The sequence below is a fragment of the Talpa europaea genome (assembly GCF_964194135.1).
Source record: "Talpa europaea genome assembly, chromosome: 6".
NCBI classification, from domain to species: domain Eukaryota; kingdom Metazoa; phylum Chordata; class Mammalia; order Eulipotyphla; family Talpidae; genus Talpa; species Talpa europaea.
Genome location: NC_140072.1, coordinates 64,512,457 through 64,528,231, shown reverse-complemented (window position 1 = coordinate 64,528,231; position 15,775 = coordinate 64,512,457). Strand labels below are relative to the sequence as shown.

Sequence of the window (15,775 nt, the reverse complement as noted above, 5' to 3'; positions counted from 1 at the left end):
GTAGTTGGTTATAAGAAAACTACTAATATCTACTATTGCCAGATCTTTATATAGATAGATAGTAAGAATACGTCAAGAATAGGGCCATAGTAAATTCAAATTCCTAAATGTTTAAATGCTTAATAAAGTAAAAAGCAAAAATTAAAAAATCTTATATACAATGAAATTTTGGTTGTGTCAAAACACCATCAGCACAGGAAATGTATGACAGTGTATATCCAAACTAAAATGTTTTTTTCTGGATTTATCCAGTTAACTATTTTATGGATAGTTTTTACCTGCAGAGATTCACTCTATTGAATATACTCTGTAAAAGCTTCTAATATTTAAAAATTTTAGAGCATATTCTGAGATCCATGAAAGTTGAAGTATTTGAAAGTATCTATCTTTTCTCCATAAGTGGAATTAACCCAAAGACACATTGAAGTAGTTTCCCGATAACCCAAATGTAGGTTCTGTGTAGAACTTAAATTTAACTTCTGTGCTCATCACTGATGTACTACACAGATTTTCTTTCCAGATTATCTTTACACCACGACAAGCAACACTTCTCCACTAGGTAACAACAGAATTCCCCACAAGGGTTTGGAGTGAATTTGAGAAGAAAGCATTGGACAAACAAATAAAATAGGCAACCGTGCATGAAAGGGAGGCAGAAGCAAAATGGCAACACTGGAACAACTGGACCAGTGCAGAGACTGGTGGGATGGTTGGTGGGGTGTAATCAACGGCTGGGAGGCACAGGTTAGTAAGAACCATATCTGGAGGCTGAATCAAAATGAACCAACAGTCTTGCTAGACTGAGAAACAGAAAAAAATGCTAGGGTAGCCTTCAGAGGCAATGAGGTGGGAGACAGTGAAGATCAGACTTAACTACTCAGGTGGCAATTTGCACTTTTCCACCAAGAAGCACTATTATGATAGGCCAATAAGCTCAACCCAAAGAAGTTATGGGAGAAGGGTGCCTTAAGAATAGCATGAGTATAAACAGTTGCAGCTTCTTTGTAACTATACCAGGGTAAAAATCTATTTCATGTCAAGTTTCAGTTTTCTGGGCCTCCCTGGTGGTGCAAGGGGTTAAGACCCATGAAGCTGTCCACAGCCACTGCAGCCCAAGTTCAATCCCTGGCAGGCTGGGGAGCTGCCCACAAGGCACAGCAGACCTCTCCTGGCTCACCTGCTGCTCCCTTCAGCTGTGCGTTTCAGTTGGTCTGACTGTTGCGTTCCCCACTCTGTCTCTGGTGAATCCTCTCACTCCCCACACTTTTGGCCTGTACCTCAGTTCTTGTGTGCATAAATAAATAAATCTTAGGGAAAAATAAAAAGGTTTCAGTTATCTAATTGGAAGGAAAGTGGACAATGGTCTGAAAAATCAGGGCTAAGCACAGATTATTATTTTTTTAATATTTTATTTTATATAATTCTTACATCATTTTTCATCTTTGCACAATATATGCATTTTCATTATGGTTATATTCCCCATACAATTGCACCCCCCCCCCCTAATTTTGACTCTAGTCCTTCCTCTCCATGCCCCTCCCCCCCACTCCCTCCTTAGTGTGTCTCTGGTTTATAAACCAGAGTTGCTTGTTGATTTTGATTTTTACTTTGTATTAATTAGTCTTTTTCCTGGTCCCTATTTAAGTTTTCTAAATTCCTGCTATGAGTGAGACCATCTGGTATTTTTCTTTTTCTTTCTGACATTTCACTGAGCATGATCCCTTCCAGCTCCATCCATGTTGCTGCAAACTGCATGTGTTTATCTTTTTTGAATGCTGAGTAATATTCCATGGTGTATATGTACCACATCTTCTTGATCCAGTCATCTATTTTTGGGCATTTGGGTTGTTTCCAAAGCTTAGCTATTGTAAATAGTGCTGCTATAAACACAGGGGTGTAGGTGCCCTTTGGAATTAATGTTTCTGTGTCCTTTGGGTAAATACCGAGGAGTGGAATTGCTGGATCATATGGAAGCTCCTTCTTTAGCAGGTTGAGGAATCTCCACACAGCTCTCCATAGTGGTTGGACCAGTTTGCACTCCCACCAGCAGTGTAGGAGAGTTCCTTTTTCTCCACAACCTTGCCAACATTTGTTGTTGCTAGTTTTGTTAATATGTGCCATTCTCACTGGTGAAAGATGGTATCTCATTGTAGTTTTGATTTGCATTTCCCTAATTACAAGTGATGTTGAACATTGTTAGATATGCCTATTGGCCATTTGCATTTCCTCTTTGGAGAAGTTTCTTTTTAACTCTTCTGCCCATTTTTTGACTGGGTTATTTATTTTGTTTTTGTTGAGTCTCATCAGCTCTTTGTAGATTTTGTGATCAGTCCTTTATCATTAGTGTTGTGTGCAAAAATGTTCTCCCAGCCGGTGAGGTTTCTCTTTGTTTTGGTTATTGTCTCTCTTGCTGTCTAAGCACAATTATTAAAGGGTCCCAAGACCCTCCTGCATCTGTCCTAGCATTCTCAGGAGTTCATGCCTCCATTGCTACAGCTAGAAAATATTGGAGGAAAGTCAATGGAATTGGAAGTAAGTCTCCTGTCGTTCAGTTTTGTTGGGAGAACTTGTCCTTTCCTATCTCACTGTGGAGTCACCTCTGATGCTAGAAAAAGATACAAAAATATCAAAACCGGGCCTCCCCGGTGGCGCAGCAGTTGAGCGTTGGGTTGCGAATCTGCCCGCAGCCTCTGCAGCGCTGGTTCGATCCCCGGCCTCCGGCAAGGGTCCCACATGGTGCGCAGACCTCTCTTGCCGCGCCTGCTGCTCCCCTCAGCAGTGTACTTCGTCAGTCTGCCTGCTCTGCTCTCCACTCTGGCTCTGGTGAATTCTCTCACCCTCCCGTGCTTCTGACTATACCCAGTGCTTGTATAAATAAATAAATAAATAAATAAATAAATAAATAAATCTATCTTTAAAAAAAAAAAAAAACAAAACAAACACAAAACCTAGTCCTGGAAGTAAGTAAGCCTATGATCGGCAAGGGGCAGTTGGAAGTTCACACATGTCTGGTTATCTTCCCATCAGGAGTTCACCTCTCCCCAGCACCTAATTGAGAATGAAGACTTCAGCCTGTTTGGACTCCCAGCCTCTTGTTGTCTGTGTTAAAGAGCTCAGCCAGGCCACCTGGCTCCTCTGGCTGAAATCCCAGGATAGGACATGTGAATGCCCTTCCACAGACTGGGACTACAAAGGACAGAGATCTCCAGAGAGGACCCAAAGAACTGTAGGCAGCCCTAAAGGCATGAGGGCCAGCTCTTAGAATTGTGTTATGTTTCTGCTTTGGGAGGAGCAGAACTGGGGTCTGGAGTCAGTTTATTTCTCCCTCCTAGTTTTATTCACAAATGAATGGTATGGGGTAGGGAGAATGGTTTCAGGTATTAAAGTTTACTGAAAGTGAGAAATCTGCAGACATATTTCTTGTGAGGTTAGGGTGAAGGCTAAGAAAAGATGGTGAAGGGAAGAAAAGAGGGTCACTGAAGGGACCTGAAGGAACAGAAAGAGGACCAGTGAAAGAAAGCGTAAAGGGGGTTTCAATGACAAACTCTGCTGGTCCTGGAATGTGGAGAGGGAAGTAGAATCACACGCAGATCTGAGAAGGCAACTGGCCGAATGTCAAAATGAGGTTCTTGGTAGGAGGGCATGAGAGAATTTGCTTTTATTGGCTCCACCAAACATGAAATCCCTAAGGTCTTGTGTACAACATAAACTTCATTGGTTCTTGAACACTGCAGTGAAATAACTTACACTGTGAAAAGAACTAGCATGCAGAAAACACACAAGGTTTACTTGAGGGACAAAAGCACCTTCATTTATGAATTCCACATCTATATCCCAAATTGTGCTGCTACAGGAGAGGCATGGCCCTATGGCAAGGCTGCAGTGGCAAGCCATAGGTCTGAGTTGTACAAACAAGTGAATTTCTCAGGATCAAAGAATATTTTTCTTAATGTTGCCACAGTTAAAAAAAATAGAATTGCAAAATGAGACAGTGAGAAATGTCTGTAATCAAGACATCTGAATTCTTCTGCCAGTTCTACCCTTAACATACTGCAGAGCTCCTCACCATCCATAAAGTGATCAAACTCCTAACAGGTTCCTAAGGTCCTTTCTGGTTCAATGGCAATCCTTAACTTCTGTGTGTTCCTTTCTTCTTGAAGATTACAGCAGATAAAGATAAGTGCAGAAATGCTCTTTTCACCAGTACGTGTGCTTTAAGAAGCAGTCTCCGTATTTATTTAATCACTCATCCATTTAACTAGTATTTTGAGTCCCACCAGGTGACATATACTGTGCTGGAGTTGGGTATACAACAGTAAGAAAAACCTTAGAAGACCAAAAGATAAGAATGTTTTCTTCACGTGTAATTTTTTGTGTAATTGGATGTATCATATTTTTTAAGTAATCACAGATCGTATCATGCATTTGAATGTGTTTTCCTAAATAAGTGGCGGTTAACTTAGTTGCTTGTTTACTTTCTTGTTTATTCTTGTGAGTTAGTTACATTGATCAGACTTGGAGGAAGCTGTCAAAATATTTCAGAGCTACGTGGTTAAACATATTTATTGAGGGCCTCCCCTGGTGGCGCAGTGGTTGAGCACTGGGCTGCGAAGCTGCCCGCAGCCTCTGCAGTGCTGGTTCAATCCCTAGCCGCTGGTGGCGAGGGTCCCACATGGCACGCAGACCTCTCCTGCGGCACCCGCTGCTCCCCTCAGCAGTATATTTCATCACTCTGCCTGTTCTGTTCCCTGCTTTGGCTCTGGTTAATTCTCTCACCCTCCCACGCTTCTGACTATACCCAGTGCTTGTATAAATAAATAAATCTTTTAAAAAATATTTATTGATAACCTATTCTGTGCTGGATTCTATTGTAAGTGGTGTGGAGATGGTAGGGAGTAAGTCAGTCAGAGGTCTTCCTTCAGAGACTCATACTTCTGGATCTATTAAAATATAAAAATTTTAGGGGTCTCTCTGGTGGTACAAGGGGTTAAGTCTCAGCACTATGAAGCAATCTGCAGCTACTGCAGCAAGAGTTCGATCCCTGGCCAGGGAGCTACCCACATGGTGCAGCAGACCTCTCCTGTCTCACCCGCTGCTCCCCTCAGCAGTGTATTTCAGTAGATCTGCCTGTTTTGCTCCCCACTCTGTCTCTGGTGAATCCTCTCACCTCCCCGCCTCTCTGGCCTACACCCCAGCTCTTAATAAATAAAACAAATCTTTAAAAAAATATATAAGAACTTTAGTATATATTTATGCAATTTAAACACTTTTAGGGGCCTCCCCGGTGGCGCAGCGGTTGAGTGCTGGGTTGCGAAGCTGCCTGCAGCCTCTGCGGCGCCGGTTCGATCCTCGGCTGCTCCCTGGCCACCGGAGGAGGGCCCCACATGGCGCGCAGACCTCTCCTGCCGCCCGCTGCTCCCCTCAGCAGTGTACTTGGGTCCTTCTGCCTGCTCTGCTCTCTGCTCTGGATCTGGTGAATTCTCTCACCCTCCCGCGCTTCTGACTGTACCCAGTGCATGTATAAACAAAACAAACAAACAAATAAATAAATAAAACATGCCTCTCTAAAAAAAAAAACAAAACACTTTTAGCATGCTAGTAAGTTATCTCAGCTTCTAAGGTGATCCTGAAAAATTTCAGATGATATTTTTTAAATTCAAGACTTTGCTTATTTAAACAATGTGTGGCAAATTGCCATTTATCTAGCGATATTACTAGAATGTTGACTTAAAAAAAAACAAATAGGATCATAACATTCTGACTTTTCCTATCCAACTACCCATCCTTCCCTTACTCTTAAAAAAAAAAAAATCCTTCAGTGGCAACCTATTACCTCACAACAAAAGAAACCCCCAACTCCCTATCATATCAGGCAAGGCCTGTAGTGCCTGGGCCATACCTCTCCTCCTATTCATGTTCTGAGGTGTGCACATTTTCCACCACCCCTCACTGATTGCTGATTTCCAGATTGATGGAGCATGCCACTCCCTCAATCCAGACTGCTCTTCACCACTTTCTCCCTTCAGAGCCTTTACTGATTTTTGGATCCGGGTTCATCGATGACCCCCCACAGCTCTCATGCTACTCCCTTCCTGGGGTTTGCCTGCCACAGCATAATGGGCCACTTACACATCCATCTCCTGAGTGCAGTGGGAAATTCCAAGGTGGTGCAAAGGGCTGGACATGCAGTCAGCCTTTTAGAAAACATTTTGAGTGAATAAATTGCATACACATTTATAGGTAAGATTACAAGCAGGGAGAATAACATGACAGAAGACTTGCTGGTTAATTAGGTATTCTAACAGGAATTCAGAATGTCTAGATAACATGGTCATTAGCTGAAGAAAACAAATGGCTAGAGAGGTTAAGAGAAGGAAGTACAGATCCAAGCAGTTTAACACTAGTAAGTCATTAAGGTTCTTAAGAAAGGGAGGAATTAGGGCCTCCCTGGTGGCACAAGGGGTTAAGCACTGCACTATGAAGTAGTTTGCAACCTCTGCAGCATGATTTCAATCCCTAGCCAGCCAGAGAGAAACCAACATGGCGAAGCAGACCTCTCCTGTCTCACCAGCTGCTCCCCTCAGCAGTGTATTTCTGTCGTCTGCCTGTTCTACTCCCCACTCTGTCTCTGGTGAATCCTCCCCCCCCCCACATCTCTGGCCTGTACCCCAGCTCTTGTATGCATAAATAAATAAATCTTTTAAAAAATGTATATAAGATGCAGCCACCTTTTAGGAAAAAAAAGAAAGGGAGTAATTAGGTTAGCACTTCAGAAAATTGTGAAAAATAGTTTTGAAGCCAACAATATTGGAGACATGGAGATATATTAGAGTGACTATTAGAGAAAACCAAGGAAGAACTGGTGATGGCCAGAACCAATGAAGCAGCACTGAGGATGGCAGGGAGTGGGAAGATTCAAGAAATGTTAAGGAGGTACAATTGCCAGAACTCGGTGGTATGTTAGATACACATCTTCCCTCCCAAACAAGGGATAAACTTCTGAAGGACAGGAACCCTGCAATGTATGTCTTTGTGTTCTATCATGTTGCCTATGGTTTCTACTTGTAGATTAGGTCAGTGTTCAAGAAACAGTTGTTGAATTAATAAATGACAAATGAATAAAACTTTAAAACTATAAACAGTATAAATCCTTACTCTTAAAAGCAAAACAAAAGAAACAAATTTCACACAATTTAGATTTACAAAAGATTCAAAGAAGTGTTTATGAACTTGGTGATCGCCTCCCTGGTGGTGCAACGGTTAAAGTCTAAGCACTATCAAGCTATTGCCAGCCACTGCAGCATGAGTTCGATCCCCAGAAGGGAGATACCCACATGGTGTAGCAGACCTCTCCTTCCTCACCAGCTGCTGTCCTCAGCAGTGTATTTCAGTAGATCCGCCTGTTCTGCTTCCCACTCTGTCGCTGATAAATCCTCTCACCTCCCCACACCTCTGGCCTACATCCCAGTTCTTGTATGCATAAATAAAATACATCTTTTTCAAAAAGGTGAATATAATCAATTTATAAAATTTCCTATTACTTCTTTGACGGTTATTCTAAATTTATGCTTAAAATGACCTAATTTTACACAATTTTTATAAAGACAAAAGTTATGATCCTAACTTCTTAGGATCATATTACATGGAATCTCTGTCCAAAGTAATATAAAAGCAGATCATATGCTATTATATGTAACATCTGTTTGAAGAAATCTTGTTACTTATATATGTCGGAAATGTCAGAAACAATGTTTTGTGCTTTCCATACTGAAAAATCCTGTATACTTTTCAGACTCCCTCTGGAAATCTTGCAAATCACAAAATACTGAACTATTTTTTCTGAAGCTAAATGGCAAATCAACCCTCAGATAGATGTGTCAGAGATGGTGGAGGAAGTTATTATAGTTAATCAATAAATGATTATTTGAAATCAGCAATAATCTTTTTTTTTATTTTTTTTATAGAGGCATGCTTTATTTATTTATTTGTTTGTTTGTTTTGTTTATACATGCACTGGGTACAGTCAGAAGCGCGGGAGGGTGAGAGAATTCACCAGAGCCAGAGCGGGGAGCAGAGCAGGCAGAAGGACTGAAGTACACTGCTGAGGGGAGCAGCGGGCGGCAGGAGAGGTCTGCGTGCCATGTGGGACCCTCCTCCAGTGGCCGGGGAGCAGCTGGGGATCGAACCGGCGCCGCAGAGGCTGCGGGCAGCTTCGCAACCCAGCGCTCAACCGCTGCGCCACCGGGGAGGCCCATAAATCAGCAATAATCTTAACAGTTAACATTAAACACATTAAACCAATGTAAGGAATGCTTTGATTTATTTTTCAACCTTTGCTAATTTCCATAATCAAATAAGTGATGACAAAAGTTTAAATTTCAAAGATCAATATCCTCTCAAACATCTTCAAACAAGCTCATAATTAATTATACACACAAATAAGAAACAAAGTCATGAAGGCTAACTCATTTTTTCCATTTGTATAACTCTTGGTGATAGACTGGAAAGGAGCATAAATTAATTTTTAAAACATGAAAACAATCTCCCATACAGTATCAAAAGAAAAAGAACATTATAAGACCTGGTTGTCACTGATATGAATCGGACAGAATCAGTTTTCTAAAAAGGGGGGAAATTCATAGCTATCTTATTTTATCTGTTAATTAAAACTAAAATGCATTAGTTCAACTATATATATTTTTTAAAGATTTATTTATTTTTATACAAGAACTGGGGTACAGGCCAGAGGTGCAGGAGGGTGAGAGGATTCACCAGAGACAGAGCAGGCAGACGGAGGGAAGTACGCTGCTGAGGGGAGCAGCGGGTGAGACAGGACAGGTCTGCCCCACCATGTGGGACTCTCCCTGGCCAGCCAGGAATCAAACTGGTGCTGCAGAAGCTGCGGACAGCCTCACAGGGCTGCACTCAACCCACTGTACCATCGGGGAGGCCCAGTCCAACTATATTTGTTTGAAAATACTGAAAGGCACAAACATAACTAAAGATGGGGATAGTTTGTACTATGATGTTCAAATTTTTATTTTAATTGAGGGCCTCCTTGGTGGCGCAGGTGATTGAGTACAATGCTGTGAAGCTGTCCACAGCCTCTGCAGCACCTGTTTGATTCCTGGCTGGCCAGGGAGAGTTCCATGTGGTGGGGCAGACCTCTCCTGACTTGCCCGCTGCTCCCCTCAGCAGTGTATTTTGGTCAGTCTACCTGTTCTATTCCCTGCTCTGTCTTGGGTGAATCCTCTCACCCTCCCACACATCTGGCATGTATGCTGGTTCTTGTATAATAAATAAATAAATCTTAAAAAAATTATTTAAATTTAAAGATAAATGCTTTACCACATGAGATTTCAAATTATTAAATTTTGCTCTTAAATTTTTGTCTAAGTTTAGGGCATAAAAAACTTTTAGTTGGTCATTGTTTTAAATAATAAATAAAATTTTAATAGTCCTTTAAAAGTTTTTTCAATTTGATTATTTAGTAAAGAGAATTTAAGAGATGGGCCAATTCAACTTTTGCTTTTGAAAATTAAAAATTATAGGGGCCTCCCTGGTGGTGTAAGGGATTAAGATGCAACCTATGAGGCTGTCTGCAGCCACTGCAGTGTGAGTTTGATTCCAGCCAGGGAGCTACCCACATAGCACAGCAGACCTCTCCTGACTTGCCTGCTTCTCCCCTTAGCAGTGTATTTCAGTCGATCTGCCTGTTTTGTGCCCCACTCTGTCTCTGGTGAATTCTCTCATCTCCCACACCTCTGGCCTGTACCCCAGTTCTTATGGGCATAAATAAATAAATTCTTAAAAACAAATTAAAAAATATAACATAAACTATACTTGAGGTTAATGGTCCCACCAGGGAGGCCCAGTTTTATGAAACATTATTTACCTTTACAGCAATATGCTATGATATTTTGTATTCTATTTAATTTTTAAACAACTCGCTGACTTGATAGGGTAAAGACCGTTACTTGAAAATTTCACTTTTAGTCATCTCACATTTAAGAAACAGCAGTGATTAAAGAATTTAGGGAAAAGGCCTCCCTGATGGTGGAGGGTTAAAGTCTTAGCTCCATCACAGAGCTATTAAAGCTATCACCAGCCACTGCAATATGAGTTCAATTCCCCCCCACCAGGGAGGTGACCCACATGGCACATCAGACCTCTCCTGTCTCACCCTCCACACCCCTCAGCAGTGTATTTCAGTAGATTTCCCTGTTCTGCTCCCCACTCTGTCTCTGGTGAATCCTCTCACCCCCACACCTCTGGCCAATACCCCAGCTCTTGTATGCATAAATAAATAAAATAAATCTTTAGGGCCTCCCTGGTGGCACAAGGGGTAAAGACATAACCTATGAAGCTTTCTGCAGCCACTGCAGCACAAGTTTGATCCTTGGCCAGGGAGCTACACACATGGTGCAGGAGACCTCTCCTGTCTCGCCCACTGCTCCTCTCAGCAGTGTATTTCTTTCTTTTTTTTTTTTTTTTAAAGATTTATTTATTTATTTATACAAGAACCGGGGCATAGGCCAGATGTGCAGGAGGGTGAGAGGATTCACCAGAGACAGAGCTGGGAACACAACAGGCAGGCTGACGAAATACACTGCTGAGGGGAAAAACTGGCGAGACAGGAGAGGTCTGCCGCGCCATGTGGGACCCTCGCCGGCCGACCGGGATCAAGCTGGCGCTGCAGAGGCTGCGGGCAGCTTTGCAACCCAGCGCTCAACCGCCTGCGCCACCAGGGGAGGCCCAGCAGTGTATTTCAGTAAATCAGCCTGTTCTGCTCCCCATTCTGTCTCTGGTGAATCCTCTCACCTTCCACACCTCTGGCCTGTACTCCGGTTCTTGTATACATAAATAAATAAATCTTTAAAAAATAAAATAAATCTTAAAAAAAAAAAAGACTTTTGGGGAAGATGTGTGATTGTGAACCCCAGCTCTATTGCCTCCTCGCTTGAGATTTTGTGGTGCTAGTTCCACATCCTCTTTGTGATTCAGTCATCTTATCTGTAAAGTTCAGATAACAACAAGACCTACTTCCTACCATGGTGGTGAGAACTGATAGTTAACATATATAATAATTGTAAATTTTCTAACAAATTACCTAGCACTTGCACCACATAATACTTCCCCTTCCCCTCCCCCTTCTTTCTCCTCCTCATTCACCTCCACTTTCATTCCTGGGTATGTTCTGAAAGTCTGTATCCAGTCCTTGGGACCAGCATTCCCAGGCATTCCAAAGGCACACTGCTCTCATAACTCATCTTTTATTTGACACATTGTAACTATGATAAATTGGCTTAGATATCAGTGAGATACTTTGTCTCTTCATCAAAATAGTTTCCCTTGGTTGAAAGACAAAATAATTCAAGCTCTATGTAATTACCAAATGAATAGTTACTACTCAAAGAATAATTCTGTCACAGAGGGTGATTTTCACCCTCATCAAATAACTCTGAAAGGAGAGCACCATGCTTGAGATTCATTTTCAGATGTTGTTCACAGTCTCTCCTTCGGTTGTGGAAATGTACAGCCACTGCAGCACACGCTCCATCGCCCCCTCCCCAGACTTCTCAAGCCCCCCTCCTCCAGCCGGGAGCAACCCACATGGGTGGCAGGCCTTTCCTGTCTCCCCTGCTGCTCCCCTCAGCAGTTATTTCAGTTAATCTGTCTGTTCTGTTCCCCACTCGGTCTGGTAAATCCTCACACCCCCCATACCTCTGGCCTGTACCCCAGTTCTTACATGCAAAAATAAATAAATCTTTTAAGAAAAGATATTAAAATTTTGGTGACTGTCTTTAGAATTTTTACTAACTTAGATTTACATAGCTTGAAAGACCCATTTGATATCTACAGCATTAATTATAAAACAATGGCCTTTTACCCTTTTCCAGAATGTCACAGGAAGAAAAATATTTTCTCCCTAAAGTCATAATTTTCTTTTTTTAAGAAAAAATGTATTTATTTTGTAGAAGAACTGGGGAGTACACCAGAGGTGTAGGGGGTGAGAGGATTCACCAGAGACAGAGTGGGGAGCAGAATAGGTGAATTTACTAAAATGCACTGCTGAGGGGAGAGGTGGGTGAGACAGGAGAGGTCTGTTGCACCATGTGGGTTAGCTCCCTGGCTGGGAGGTAACTCAGGCCAGAGAGGTGATAGTGCCGAGATTTGACCCTTAGGCCACCAGGGAGGTCCCAATAGTTAAAATTACTTCATTAGGTAATAAGACCTATCTGTAGAGGTAACCACCCTAAAAATGATTAATAATCTGAATGTTGAAGAGATCTGTAAATCTCTAGATCTGAAGTGAAGAGGCTAGGGCTTCCCTGGTGGCACAAAGTGGTTAAGTCTCAGCACTGCAAAGATGTCTGCAGCATGAGCTTGAGTTCATCCCTGGCCCGGGAGCTAACCCACATGACACAGCAGACCTTGCCTGTCTGGCCCACTGCTCCCCTCAGCAGTGGGTTTTAGTAGATCCACCTGTTCTGCTTCCCACTCTGTCTCTGGTGAATCTTCTCAACCCAGCACCTCTGGCCTACACCTCATCTCTTATACGCATAAATAAATAAAATAAATCTTTTTAAAAAAGTAAAGTGAAGAGGTCATATCTTAGTGAAATATAAAAGGACTGACAAACCAAGTAAATGCGTATCATAGTTTATTTGAATGTAATCGATGATGAATTGTTTTGGGGGTTCATTTTTCCATTTAGTGAACACAGACATTATCATTCTCAACAATTATAAAAACCTTTCTAACCTTTCTAGAGAAACCAGAAAGTTTTTAAGAAATGCAAGTGTAACAAATTCTCCTACCTACAGTCCTTCAATGGAAACCCATTGTTCTTCATAGCAATAACATCATAGTTTCCAGTCTATAATTGTTAATGATTAGAATTTTATTAAGTCTACCTCCAGGATCACTGCAGGTGTTCCTTTTCTCCCCACTCCCTAAGAGTCAGCTGGCCTTTTGGATCCCTGAGGGTATTAAACCATTCCTTTTGGGGAGGCAACTCCTTCTGTCTGCTGACACTTTCTTCACAAGCTTGACTAAAGTAACTCCATTTATCTTCAATTCTCACTTTAAAAGCTTGTTCTTAAGTGAGGCTCTTGCAGATTAGTTCTTCCCGGCAGTGTCTAACTGTATTTTAGATACCATTCCTTTTCATTCTTCCCACTGCTATCAAGTATCTGCTTAATGTCTGTCTCCTCTGCTAGACTGTCAACAGGACTATATGCCTCTTCAGTGTTCAGCAGAATGCAGGGTACCTGGCCAATCGTAGTACACAGTAGATCTTTGCTGAATGAAAGAACACATTTATTATGTGCTTACTACAGTTTACTACAATTTGGGCAATATGTTAGGGCACTGGAGGGACAGAACTGAGTAAGACAGGGTGTCTGCCTTCACAGGGATCAGACTTGCAAATAAACTGCTACCATAGAGCCAGACAAATGCTTTGAAGGGAAGTGGATACCAGGTGCCTTGGGAAGAGGGAGGAAAAAGTGCATACTCTTAGACAACATGAAAGCAAGCATTTCCACTTAACACATACCAGGCTCTGAACTAAAAGCTCTACAACACCATCTCTCTCATTAATCCTCATGACAACCCCATGTGGTGGTTAAGGAACTTACCCAAGGCCACAGTCAGTATTTGAATCCAGCTTACCCTGGTCTTTTGGCTTCAAAGCAGAGAACAAAACATATAGATGCAATAGCTGACACAATAGTTCCTGTGGAAATGTCCAGCCACTTCACCGTACCCTGTTAACAACTGAAAAGGCACCCATAACAGTCAATTTAAAAATTGATTAAAAATCTAAAAGTGGGGCCTCCCTGGTGGCACAAGGGGTTAAGACACAACCTATGAAGCCATTCATTTGCAGCCACTGCAGCACCCATTCGACCCTGGCCAGGGAGATACCCACATGGCACAGCAGACCTCTCCTGACTGGCCTCAGCAGTGTATTTCAGTCAGTCTGCCTGCTCTACTCCCCACTCTGTCTCTGGTGAATCCTCTCACCCCCCACACTTCTGGCCTGTACCCCAGTTCTTGTATGCATAAATAAACAAATCTTTTTAAAAAATCTAAAAATGTCAAATATGTAGTGACCTGACATTTCTCCTGTTTTCGAAGTCAATATATTCTCATGATTTATGCATTTAAAAAACAAATAAATAATATTTTAAAATGATAAACATGAGAAAAATGGTTTAATCAGGGAAGGCTGGCTCAGTAAAACAAAGGCAGCAGGGGGAAATGATGGTGGCCATTCCACAGGGGACCTGGACCATGGAGTAGCTGCAGAGCAAGCAGCAACTCACGAAAATCATTTTAAGTTTCTGCAGGACCCCAGTGCAGCTTTGTTTCTTGAAGAATAAAAGTTATTAGGAAACATTAAAAATGTGGCCAAGACAGCTAACAAGGACCATTTGGATATAGCCTACAACCATCTTTGTGGAAGTGTTTCAAGGTACTCAAAGTATAGGTAAAGTGTTCAAGCAGGCGAAAAATGTGAAGTTAATGAAGATAAACCCACAAAAACCAAGTCTGAAGAGACTCTGGATGAGGGTCCACCAAAATGTATAAAATCTGTTCTTAAAAAGGAGATAAAACCAACTTTCCCAAAAAGGGAGATGTTGTTCATTACTGGAATACAAGAACTCTACAAGATGGTACTGTTTTGATACTAAAATTCTAACCAGTTCAAAGAAGAAGAAAAATGATAAGCCTTTCAGTTTCAAGTTTGGAATAGGAAAAGTCATCAAAGAATAGAATGAAGCACTCTTGACTATGAGTAAAGGAGAAAAGGCTCAGTTGGAAATTGAACCAGAATGGGCTTATGGAAGGAAAGGACAAGCCAATGCCCAAATTCCACCAAATGAAAAATTCATTTTTGAAGTGGAATTAGTGGAAATTGACTGAAAGAGCAAGACTTCAGAACTAAAGACATAAGCAATAATAAACATGGTCTTGAAGAAATTATGTAACTAATTAGAACTGTTTACTATTTTAAGGAAAGAGTCAACTAGACTATTCAAGAAGTTAAATTAGAACTTGTTTTACTTGATCTCCAACTTTTATTTTTTTAAAACAGATTTATTTATTTATTTATACATACAAGCACTGGGTACAGTCAGAAGCGCGGGAGGGCGGGAGAATTCACCATAGCCAGAGCGGGGAGCAGAGCAGGCAGAAGGACCAAAGTACACTGCTGAGGGGAGCAGCGGGCGGCAGGAGAGGGCTGCGTGCCATGTGGGACCCTCCTCCAGTGGCCGGGGAGCAGCTGGGATGGAACCGGCACTGCAGAGGCTGCGGGCAGCTTCACAACCCAGCGCTTAACCGCTGCACCACCAGGGAGGCCCTGATCCCCAACTTTTAGTAACTGTAATCCCTTAAGCCTAAAATATTTTACTACAGTTGTGCAAAATATTGGCCAAGAAGAAATGATTTTCCTCTTCATGTTATAAATTAAAAAGGCTCAGTAAACACGTATCAATGTAAATAATAAATAATAATAAGTAGATTCAGCTCATCCATTGTTGGTAAGAATGTAATTTGGTGTGGCCTCTATGGAAAATAGTATGGAGAGGTCTCAAAAAAAAAAAAAAGAAAAAGGAAATGCCATTTGATTGAGCAATAATACATTGTTACATATATACCCAACAAATATGAAATATAAAATATTTAATATGAAAATATTTATGCATTCTTGTTCTCATAGCAGCATTATTTACAACAAAGTCATGGATTCAATCTATAATGC

General features: G+C 41.6%; 1 pseudogene across 1 annotated transcript; it reads left to right on the top strand.

The window, feature by feature from the left end:
* Positions 1 to 663: 663 nt before the first annotated feature.
* LOC311171802 (peptidyl-prolyl cis-trans isomerase FKBP3-like) lies at positions 664 to 14,934 on the top strand (annotated as a pseudogene). Its single transcript has 2 exons — positions 664 to 744; positions 14,394 to 14,934. The product of its transcript is annotated as a peptidyl-prolyl cis-trans isomerase FKBP3-like (transcript).
* The last annotated feature ends 841 nt before the right edge of the window (positions 14,935 to 15,775 follow it).